The following is an 11,510-nucleotide window of genomic DNA, read 5'->3' on the forward strand; positions in this document are numbered from 1 at the left end:
AGTAATTTCCAGCGCTCTCACCGAGCTTTTCCATTTTTGTTAGATGAGGATGGCTGTCAATCGTGGTCTTAAAAAGGGCGAAGAAATCCGGCCAGTCAACATAGCCGCCGCTAAATGTTAGCATCGGCAACGGTGGTAAGTTGGGGGTCGGCTTGTATAGCATGGGTGAGACACCGGCACCGTCGAGAAGTGTGGAGTGGGCAGCGATTCTCATGGAGTGCTTGGCAACCTCCACCTGAATGTCCACCTGCACATCAGTCGCCAGCTGCGAGAATCTCCAATAATTCTCACTCCCGATCTCGCTGAAGTTAAGCTCCTCCAACTCCTCTTGAAGCGCGGTGAACCGCTCACGCAAACGCTTCTCCACTGACTCCAGCGCCATAATGGTGCCATCCTCATTCCGCGCTGCAGCCTTCACCTTATGATGCAGCGCCTCCATCTCCTGGCAGGTCACCTCTGCTCTTCTCCGCAGCATCCTTTCCCGGCTTGCGGCAGCAGATCCATTAGTTCCACATCCAGACTCCATCCCGCAAATCTCCAGCGCGAGTGATGCAATCGAAAACCAAGAGATGTTTGTTTTTTTTTTTCCTTTGTGTTTTTCGTACCGCAGTTTTTTCAGTTTCTCGGGCAATTAAACTGATTGAACTTCGGGCGCGACCACGTCGGGGTCACCAATGTTGAGCGATCAGCGTTTTGATAGCGACCGAATTAAAGACGATATTCAATTGTTTATATTAAATTTATTGAGCTAATTCCGCACAATAAAACAAATAGCTGCCCGTCAATAACAACTCCCCAAAATACAACAAGAAGAAGAACCGCGTTGGAGCAGGAGCTCTTCCAAAGCTCCCAAAAGCGCATGCGCTACAAAATGACAACAAAGTGCATGCGAATCTGGGAGACAAAAGAGAAGTGTAGAATTAATTTAGAAGATTAAGTTTGAATTTTATTGAAGTCTAGTATAAGTTAGTATAGGGCGGAGCGGGAGCGCAAGAAAAGCTCACTTGCGCTCTCTCGTGAATTCGCCCCGCTTCTCCGCAATAGATAAGCTAGGCTTAAGGGGGCATGCGCACTTGGAGGGCCAAAAAATAGGCATTTTTTCCGAATTTTTTTCTCGTAAACTATTGAATTTTTTTGAAATATCGTTTTATTATGTGAAAGTACATTATTTTAACTTAAATTTGAAAAAAAAAAGTAGAAAATATTTAGGGGTTTCAAAGTTATGCCCCGTCGAAGTGAGGTCCATCCGAAAAAGGCGAGTTGCGGTGACCAACACTGTGAAAAACTGGATAGTCTGAAATCAAAAAATGAAACGGATTTACATTTATTAAAAGTAAATCTAGTACTTAATCGAAGGATATTAAAAAAAAAAAATATTTGACAAAATGGCGACCTTTCAAAGTTGAAAAATCGTTTTTCGTCAAAAAAAATCGGTAGTTTTTCAGCTGTAAAAAAAAAAGTTTTGCATAAAAAAAAAATCCTTCGATTAAGTACTAGATTATTATGTAATAAAAGAGCATGCTAAATTTCAAGACAATCGGGTTACTAGTTTTCGAGTAAGAGTGGTCACCGACTTTGAAAACGTAGTTTTGAGAAAAACGTGTTTAAAGTTTCAACTCACCATTACGCTTACCGAACGCCCCTCCCTTTCAAAATGTGTATCTCACTGAATTTTCACCGGATCATTTCAAAATTTTGTGGACACATTTCTAAATGTATATACTTTAACAAAATGCAAAAAAAAAAATCGATTTTTTTAAATTTACAAGTGCGCATGCCCCCTTAAGTTCTTTTGGTAATAATATAATCGAATTTATAAAGTTGAACCGAGTGCACGTATTTCTCGTAGTTGCTATATTTAAATTTTACAGCCACCCTTTTGTCTTTCGGTCTTTCGTACCTGCCGCGTGAGGTACGGCTCGAATCGCGGGAATAGATCCGAGATATCACGAGGAAGAGTGTTGCACAGATAAGGCGGTTAATATAAGCGATTTAAGATTGTTAGTAGAGCAAGGTGACAAGATGTGGTAGAGACCATTGTAGTCCGAACATAATACCCTGAACGGATCGTGTTGGGCATATGTCGAACTACAATGGCTGAGGAGTAGAGGACGAAAGTTTCTAGTCCTTCTACTAGGAACGTTAAAATGTAAACGTGTTAGTAAATGCTGGCTGTCTATATTTCCATAAATAAGATTGTATAGAAACATGACACCCAGCATCGTTCTACGGTTTGTTAATGATGGTAAGTTTATTAGTAAAAGTCTACTACGATAAGAAGGGAGGTAAAGATTTGCATCCCAATTAAGTCCGCTAAGGGCAAAAGTAAGGAAGTTTTTTTGTACAGATTCAATGTGATCTTGGTGTACTCCATATTGAGGACTCCAGACACACGATCTATACTCAAGAATCGGACAGACCAATGATGTATATAACGTTTTAGTTATGTACGGGTCATTAAATTCTTTTGACCATCTTTTAATAAAACCAAGCACACCCATAGCTTTATTAACCATGGTAGATATATGGTCGGTAAATTTAAGTTTCAAATCTAATAGGACACCTAGATCGTTAACCTGAGTTAATCGTTCTAAGGCGTTCCCATAGAGAAAGTACATAGCCTGGTGAGGACTAGATCGGTTAAAAGACATAAGTTTACATTTCGATCCATTAAGCTTTAGGTTATTTGCTAAACACCAATTTTGAAGTTTATCCAAATCGGATTGAAGTCTAGACTGGGCTCTAGTGAATTTATACTGAAGGCATAGCTTAACATCATCAGCGTACATAAGTACAAGTGAATTAGTTAAGGCAAAGGGCAAGTCGTTAATAAACAATGTAAAAAGTAGGGGTCCAAGATGGCTTCTTTGGGGCACCCCCGATGTGGCGCGAACTAAACGCGAGGTAACATCTTTAAAGAAAACACGTTGGGTTCTCCCTGATAAGTAGCTCGAAATCCACATAAGAAGATCAGTTGGGAATCCCAAAAGACTGAGTTTACTTATAAGAAGCGAATAGTCAACAGAGTCAAATGCTTTACTGAAATCAGTGTATATGACGTCTGTTTGTAAGCCATTCCGGAAGCCATCCGTATTGAAAAAATAAATTATTTATAATGAAAAGTTCTAAACAAAAACTTAATTCCACAACTCTTATTGACTTAAAGAGAAGATTAAATGTCAAAGTTAAAAGCATTCGCCGGTTGGAGGAACGTTTGGAAGATGGATCACTTCCTCTAAACAAAACCGAGCTAGAGTGCAGGCTTCAGGTTTTAGATGAGGCAATTTCTAAAGCAAATGAGTTGCAAGACCAGATCGAGCAAATAGATGAATTTCGGAGCCTCCCGTCCAGCTACTGCAATTTCTGCAGCCCCAACTCGAGCTCGACTTCCCAGTTTGGCATTGCCAAAATTCAGTGGAAATTATTCGGATTTCAAAAATTTCATAAGTCTTTTCGAGACATTAGTTGACAAAGATGTAAACATTCCTGTTATTGAGAAATTTAATCACTTAATTTCTTGCCTCTCTGGTGAAGCCTTAGGAACTATCAAGGCATTCCAGCTATCGCTAGTCTAAAAAGAGTTTATGATAACGAATGTCTCATCTTTGCGAACCAAATATGTCAACTGTTTAGCCTTCCGAAAATATCTCAGCCTGTGTCATCAATTTATGGATCACTATTATCCATAGGAGATGATACTAAAATTGCTAACTCAATGATTATTCATTTAGTTTTGAGTAGAGTGGATCCAGTGACCAAGCAAAAATGGGAAGAGTCACTGGATTATGAGGAATTGCCGCTGTGGTCCGATTTCGAAAAAATACTAAATCGTAGATACCAGCATCTATCCGCTGAAGAGACTGGCAACCCAAAGCAAGAAAAAACTGGGTTCAGCAAGCAACTGAATAGAACTTCGTTGGCTTGTTCTTCTACCAACGCCAAACCAGCTTGCAGTTATTGTAACGCGAACAACCATTTTTTGGCCCAGTGTAGTCCGTTCGCTCGCCTTGCTGTAATGCAAAGGTTTGAGTTTGATAAGTCAGCCTCCCTATGTTTGAATTGTCTGCGAAAAGGTCACACCGTAGCGAATTGTAAATCGACCAGGTGCCAAATCTGTTCAAGATCGCACCATAAACTTCTGCACCGATTTACAGTGACCGAAAATAGCTTAGCATTACCACCACCCACACAAAACCCTCCTCCAGAGTTAACGAATGATGGCCCTTCTACTTCACATGCTTTGCATGCGTCGTCTGTAGAAAGGGTTTTGTTAGCAACGTCGATCGTAAGCGTTCGCACAAAAAATGGTGAGCACATCTTTGCCCGAGCATTACTTGACTCAGGGTCACAAATGAATTTTATTACAGAAGACCTTGCTCAACGCTTACAGATCCGTAGGGAGGAATCGTGCATCAACTTGCTTGGAATTGGTCAAACTAATTCACAAGTCAAGAAAAAGATACACACCGTGGTGAAGTCGAGAGTCAATGGTAGCGAGTTTCCGTTCGACTTTTGGGTTTTGAAAACCATTTCAGGCTATCACCCTGACCAGTCAGTGAACGTAAAAGATTGGACCCTACCAAAGAACTTGCCATTAGCGGACCCATATTTTTACAAACCTCAGCGGATAGATATGCTAATTGGAGCTGAGTCATTTTTCGAACTGTTGTCCGTTGGCCAAATAAAGCAAGGTCCGAACCATCCCATCCTTCAAAAAACTCTCCTTGGGTGGATAGTATCGGGAAAATATCTGGCAAATTCCTCAACTCCTCAACAGCCGGTCTCTAGTCTGAAATGCCAAGAAGAAATATTAGAGTCAATAGACAAAAACTTGAAAAAATTCTGGTCGTTGGAAGAAGTCTTCTAAAAAGATGTTGTCGCCAGAACAAGGGCTATGTGAGGAACATTATCGGAAGACTACAAGAATACTGCCTTCATGTCGATTCGAAGTTAAACTTCCATTTATGTCGGATCCAAGCGTTTTGGGCAACTCATTCGAGATAGCCAAACGCCGATTTCTGTCGCTCGAGAGAAGATTATCTCGAGATCCGAACTTTAAGAAAATATATTTGAAATTTATGGAAGAATACGAATCCCTAGGCCATCCCCTGCAAGCAATGAAGTTCTTGCTTCTCCACACTACGTTATTCCCCACCAGTGTGTCTTACGACCTGTGGGGGTCGAAACAGTAGACAGAACCAAGAAATTATTTTGTATCAGACTTTACCAATAGTCGGAAATGCCGAATCCGAAGTGTAGTGTGTAGAGCATAGAGACGAAAACGGCAATATAATCGTCCCGCTCTGGCACACGGTACGATCCCTTTCTGACATACTTATGCGAAAGCGCTGAGAGACGTAGCAACGAAGTTAGCTTATTAGCAGTTCGTTCATTTGAATTTGCGATAGAGAGAGAACCAGACGTGAAAACTGACCTGCGTAAATTTGAAAGAAGGCAGCAACCACGTGCTATTAAGCAGCGTTGGAATTTATAAAATTTTCAACATCTCGAACATCAATGCAACATCAGGGAACATCTCTTGCAACAGTTAAGAATACTAAGATTGCTGAAAGGTAAATATAGTGGATAGATAGTGAACAGATCAGTGAGAGAATTTGTATTACAGTGGGAAAGCAACCTATATTGCGATCTCCACCGGCCGGTTAGCCTCGCGCACGTCGCGTGGTGCGTTCGCGCTTTTCATCAATGTGGCAGTTGCCACTGACAAAAACAAAGGCAACCGGTCGGAAAGGAAGCAAGTGAAGGAGGAAAGGAGTGGAAAAATATCGAGTGTAAGAGGTCGAGTACACGTGGCAGCCTAACCTTAAACTGATGAAGTGACAGAGCCATAGGCAGTGTAGACTAAAGCAGCAGTTTCCACGGCAGGCAAACTTGGGACTCACTCATCCTTGTGCCAGTGTGGCATGAACTCATAACCACGTGATCTCGCAGACCCGCCGGTCCTAACCTCCGCACTTCACCCCCCCCCCCCCCCCCCCCCCCCCCGCAGCGACCCAAATTCAGCAAGAGACCCCGAGAAAAGCAATCACGAACTAGGATGTGAGAAGTATCAAAGCGTTGGATCAATTAAAATTAGATTTAAGAGTTTGCTAGATATAGTTATTTAGGGTAATTTCTATTTTCATGTAGTTTAAATGTAACTGCACATGCACCACACAACCGCCACCAGCCTTCACTTGCAACGATAGAAGCACCATTTTTACAGAAATCTGCATCTTCGATGGGCCCAACGAACCTGCATCGCCGGAAACGAGCGTAAGTCCGTAAAAAAGTGAATATATATCTATCTATATATATAAATGTAACATGTTAGTGAATGCGGTGTTTGACGATTGGTACATATGACAGATAGGCTAAATTAACGTAAGATGAATTTGTAGTATTATTTCTTTTGTTCTTTAGTTTTGATTTCCTCAATTTCCTTTTGAGTTTTCTTTATTTTGATATGGCGCAAAGGCGTATGAAGTGTATTTTGATTTGATTTAGTAAAGATAATGTATATTACAATGGAATAGAAGAGTATTATCTGGGTCTGGGGCTTATGGTGATGCAGTTTTCAGGAAACTCCGAAGTCGTTTGAGTCTGTAGAGTACATAACTCTAGGGATACCCAAATAGATTCACATCGAGGTATCAAGGTAGGGAGGGTAAAGACCAGGGGAGCGTACAACATCTCAGCCACCCCGATCAAGCGAAAGTTTTCCTGATCCTCAATGCAACCCGTGTCCGTCCGTTTCCAACAGGTCTTAATTCAAATATTTGCCCGATCATTAACGAACAGTGAAGTGCACTTAAATAATTATTAGAGTAGAGTGGTGTTATGTAGGAAGCTAGGAAGAACCCACACCGTTCCGACGAGCTTAGAACCGAGCAACGCAAGAAGTGCACGCCCCCGAAGCCTCCTACGCACCGTGGGTAAAGACGATCCGTCGATCCCAGGGTGAATACCGACAGTAAGCCCCTTCGCTACCAGTTTTTCTTTAACAATGTGGTAAAGCAAAAAGGGAATAGCAGCGTACGAATACTTGCTCTTACTAACTGGATACTACATATAATAATTTGGCGCCCAACCGTGCGGGGCCCGAGGACATTTTGTAAAGAATGCATGACTACGATTACTCGATTTGACGCCCAGAGCGGACGTTGAAGCGAGGATTCTAGTTATGAGTAGGCCCTGAAAGTGAGTTGTGAGACTCACTGTGTTGCTCTATTGTTTCAGAGTTTGTTTTTAAGTAATTAGTTTCAGTTTAGCGTTCAGAAACAAGCTAATAGTCTGTCAGGAGGTATCTGAATGTCTGCGCATAGGAATTGCGGCCGCGATTCGAGTATTTACGGATCGGGACGACCACGCGACAACAGTGGCTGAAGCGACTTTCTTAGCTTGGAAATGAGATTTAGCTGAAGATTTTATTGTGGAATAGATGAGGTGATTTAGGATTCTGTATCTAGGAATAGCGCCTTATTTCGAGACAATCGGAATGGTCGACCAAATCAAGCCGACACTTCATACCGGATAATTTATTGCAGTCTAGCGGTGGAAGCATGGAATATTTGTTCGTGGAGTTACCTCCTTCGGAGATACTTCGATTGAGGGTACCGGATCAAAGAAGCCATAATTAAGCCGCTAAATCAACATTAACTTTGATGATTTTATTAAAAGAGGTAGGATTCAGGGAATCAACAGTAGGAGTTATACTGTAAACATCAGCCCAAAGCACAGACCCTAAGAAAACGAACACTTTTTGTAGTTTTTACAAGCAAAATGTCAGTTAGACACAGTACGAATCTGGCAGCAGCCACCAACGAGGACATGACGGCGTGTACCATATGTACGATGCCTATAGTAGCAAGGGAGCTTAAAGCAACTACGCGTTGCGGTCACACGTTCCATAATCATTGTATACGAGAATGCTTGATGCAAGCGAGCCAGTGCCCCGTGTGTTACACCGAGTGCACGGCTCAACAACTTTCCTTATCGCGCAACAATTTGTTGGCGGAGTTATCAGCTGCAGAATGCGTAGTCGATACGGCACCATCCGGCAGTAATAACAATTTGGTAGATGTAGATTCAAATCCAAGCAGTAATACTGCTAGGACAAGATCACGTAGAGGTAGACCAGTAGTACCAAGAAGAGGAGCTATACAGCGCACAGGAATGACGCTCAGGTCTAACAGACAGAATCACGAGACAGAGCGTCTGGAACAAAGCCTTGGCACGGAGTCAGTAGTAGATACGTCGAGATCAGAAAATATTGTAGAGATAGGCAAGGTAGTGCAAGCAGCTATGCAAACACAGCAACAACTATTGAAGCAAGACCTCACGCAATTTATTCAGTCGCAATTTGCAATGATGCAAATGGGGAACCAACCCCACATTCCTAACAGACACAGGTCGGAGAACCACACACAGGTCGGTAGTGAGAATCCAGCTATAGTATCTGGGGAGAACAGCCACCTATACGGTCATCAAGTAGGCAGATCCTTTTCGGCAGTCCAGCCCGAGAAAGTACCAAGTATCATTCAGAGTTGGCACATTAAGTTCGATGGTACGAAGGAGGGATTGCAAGCCGAAGAATTTCTCTATCGAGTAGAAGCCTTAGCTAAGCAGAATCTCAGGGGTGATAGACAGCTTTTGTGTGATCACTTACACCTATTCTTTATAGGGAAAGCAGGTGAATGGTACTGGAATTTCCATCGTTCATTCCAACGTTTCGATTGGAGAGAATTTTGTAGGGAATTCAGGAATAAGTTCAGGGACAATGAGTCGGATATGGATATCTGGGAGTTGATCAATAACAGACGGCAAGCAGAAAAAGAACCCTTCGAGGAATACCAATTCCAAGTAGAGAAACTCGTAGCCCGATTGAATACCCCGATTACAGAAGAGTCATTGGTGAAGCTTCTCATCAGACACTCAAAGCCATCAATCCGATATGAATTAATGCACTTGCACGTGCCCACCTTAACACATTTAAGGGCGGAAATTCGCACCCACGAGCAGTTTTGCAGGCAGATGCGATCTCAAACAGGGAAAAGTAGCTATCATCAGCGCCCTGTAGTCTCGCAACTAGAACCAGACTTTGAACATGTCGATTGCAGCGAAGTTGCAGCAGTGCAACGAAAGCAATTGAAGTGTTGGAACTGCGACAAGCTCGGACATCGCTTCGACGACTGTCTCGACGTTCGCAGTATCTTTTGCTATGGATGCGGGGCCAAAGATACTTACAAGCCCCGATGTCAAAAGTGTAACCCATCGGAAAAACAGAGAGGGGATGCGACGAACAACGTCAAAGCGTCGCATCCAAGACAATAAAATCCGATAATAGTACTCAGAAAGAATTTACGTTAATTCCACGTCCACGGGAGTACGAACTTAACAAAACCTTACCGGATAGATCAATACTGTTCAAGCCTTATCATATTCGCGAGGCAAATTATAAGGCAGCAAGAGAGCGTATCCTCGGAGACGTCAACTCTTGTGCGAAGAAGGCGAGACGATCGAAAACGAGAATACAAAGATTTTGGAGGGAAGTTCAGACTTGTCGACAGAAGTTAGTTTCAGCGATATTTTTGAACTCAGATAACAGGCTATACACAGAGATTGTAATAGAGAAGAATCGATACGTAGCGTTATTGGACTCAGGCGCGTCCATTAGTTGCATAGGCGGTAGAGCAGCCAAGGAATTAGCAACTCAATCGAAAATGCTGAAGTGTTCAGGAAAGATTAGAACAGCTAACGATGCACAGTGCAACGTCACGGGAAGAATCAAAACGGAGATAGCGTACCGGGATCTCAAGAAAACAATCGAATTTTTCATAATACCAGATCTTAATCAAGACGTCTATTTAGGCATAGATTTTTGGCGAGAGTTTGGATTACTTGATAAAATAATGGAACAAAAGCAGACAGTATCCGAACTAACTGAAAATAGGGAAGAAACAGCGTATGAAGTAGCTAAGACTCATGCACTGTCAACCAGTCAGAAACAGAGGCTAGATTTAGTCATTGCGAAGTTACCTTCCTATGAAAGAAATGGTTTAGGTAGAACACATGTCCTGGAGCATAGCATTGATGTTGGAGATGCAAAGCCCGTGAAGCAGCGACACTGGCCGATCTCACCAGCAAAGGAGGATTTAATGTTCAAAGAAGTAGAAAACATGTTGGCATTGGGAATTATAGAGGAATCCAAGAGTCCGGGGAGCAGCAATTGCGTTCTTGTTAGAAAGGGACCCAAGGTTCGTCTATGCTTAGATTCCAGAGAAGTGAACAAGCTCACGATCAAGGATGCTTATCCACTACCTCATGTGGACGGTATTCTTAGTCGCTTGCCACCAGCTCGATACATTACTGGATTAGATATGAAACACGCGTTTTGGCAGATACAGTTAGAAGAGAAATCACGGCAATAAACAGCCTTCACGATTCCTAACAGGCCATTGTACCAGTACAAGGTAATGCCTTTCGGTCTCTGCAACGCGGCTCAAACTCTGTGCAGATTGATGGATATTGTGATACCACCAACGTTGCGCACAAGAGTCTTCGTATATTTAGACGATTTGCTAGTTTTGTCCGAAGATTTCGAGTCACACATGACATTGCTCGAAGAAATCGCAAGCCACCTGCGTAAGGCAAACCTAACAATAAATATAGCTAAATCGAAGTTTTGCATGACAGAGGTTAAATATCTAGGATATATCATTGGGCACGGCCAATTAAAAGTTGACCCAGAGAAAGTTAGTGCAGTGGAGAACTTTCCAGTTCCCAACTCCATAAAACAGCTGAGACGATTTCTCGGAGTATCCGGATGGTACAGGCGGTTTGTGGACAACTATGCCACTATCGCAACCCCACTGACAGATCTTCTTAAGAAGAACAAAACACTTGAATGGAGTAATAAGGCCGACGAAGCGTTCAAGACGCTCAAGCAGAAGTTGACGTCGTCACCCATTCTGCGGACACCTGATTTTCAGAAACAGTTCATTTTATTATGTGACGCCAGCCTGTATGGACTAGGATGTGTGTTAGCGCAAAAGAATGAAGATGACATCGAATTGCCTATAGCGTATATGTCAGAAAAATTGTCGAAAGCGCAACGCAACTATTCCGTGACAGAGCTAGAGTGTTTAGCAGTTATAAAAGGAATAGAGAAGTTTAGAGCCTATATTGAGGGGCAAGATTTTTTAGTCATTACTGACCACGCAGCGCTTCAGTGGCTGTTAAAGGAGAAAGACTTGAGAGGTCGCTTGGAAAGGTGGGCCATGAAATTACGTGGACTCAAACTAAAGATAGAGCACCGGAAGGGCTCACAAAACGTTGTAGCGGATGCACTGTCGCGTCGCGAAGAAGGTTCACTAGACGAAATATTAGATAGCGGACCTATTATCGACTTAGAGTCTAACGAATTCAATTCAGCACAGTACAGAGAGCTACGAGAACATATCAAAGCTAATCAAGACAGGTTACCAGATTTTAAAATTGTCGATCAGTTT

The sequence above is a fragment of the Drosophila ananassae genome (genome assembly GCF_017639315.1).
Source record: "Drosophila ananassae strain 14024-0371.13 chromosome 4 unlocalized genomic scaffold, ASM1763931v2 tig00000054, whole genome shotgun sequence".
NCBI lineage: Eukaryota > Metazoa > Arthropoda > Insecta > Diptera > Drosophilidae > Drosophila > Drosophila ananassae.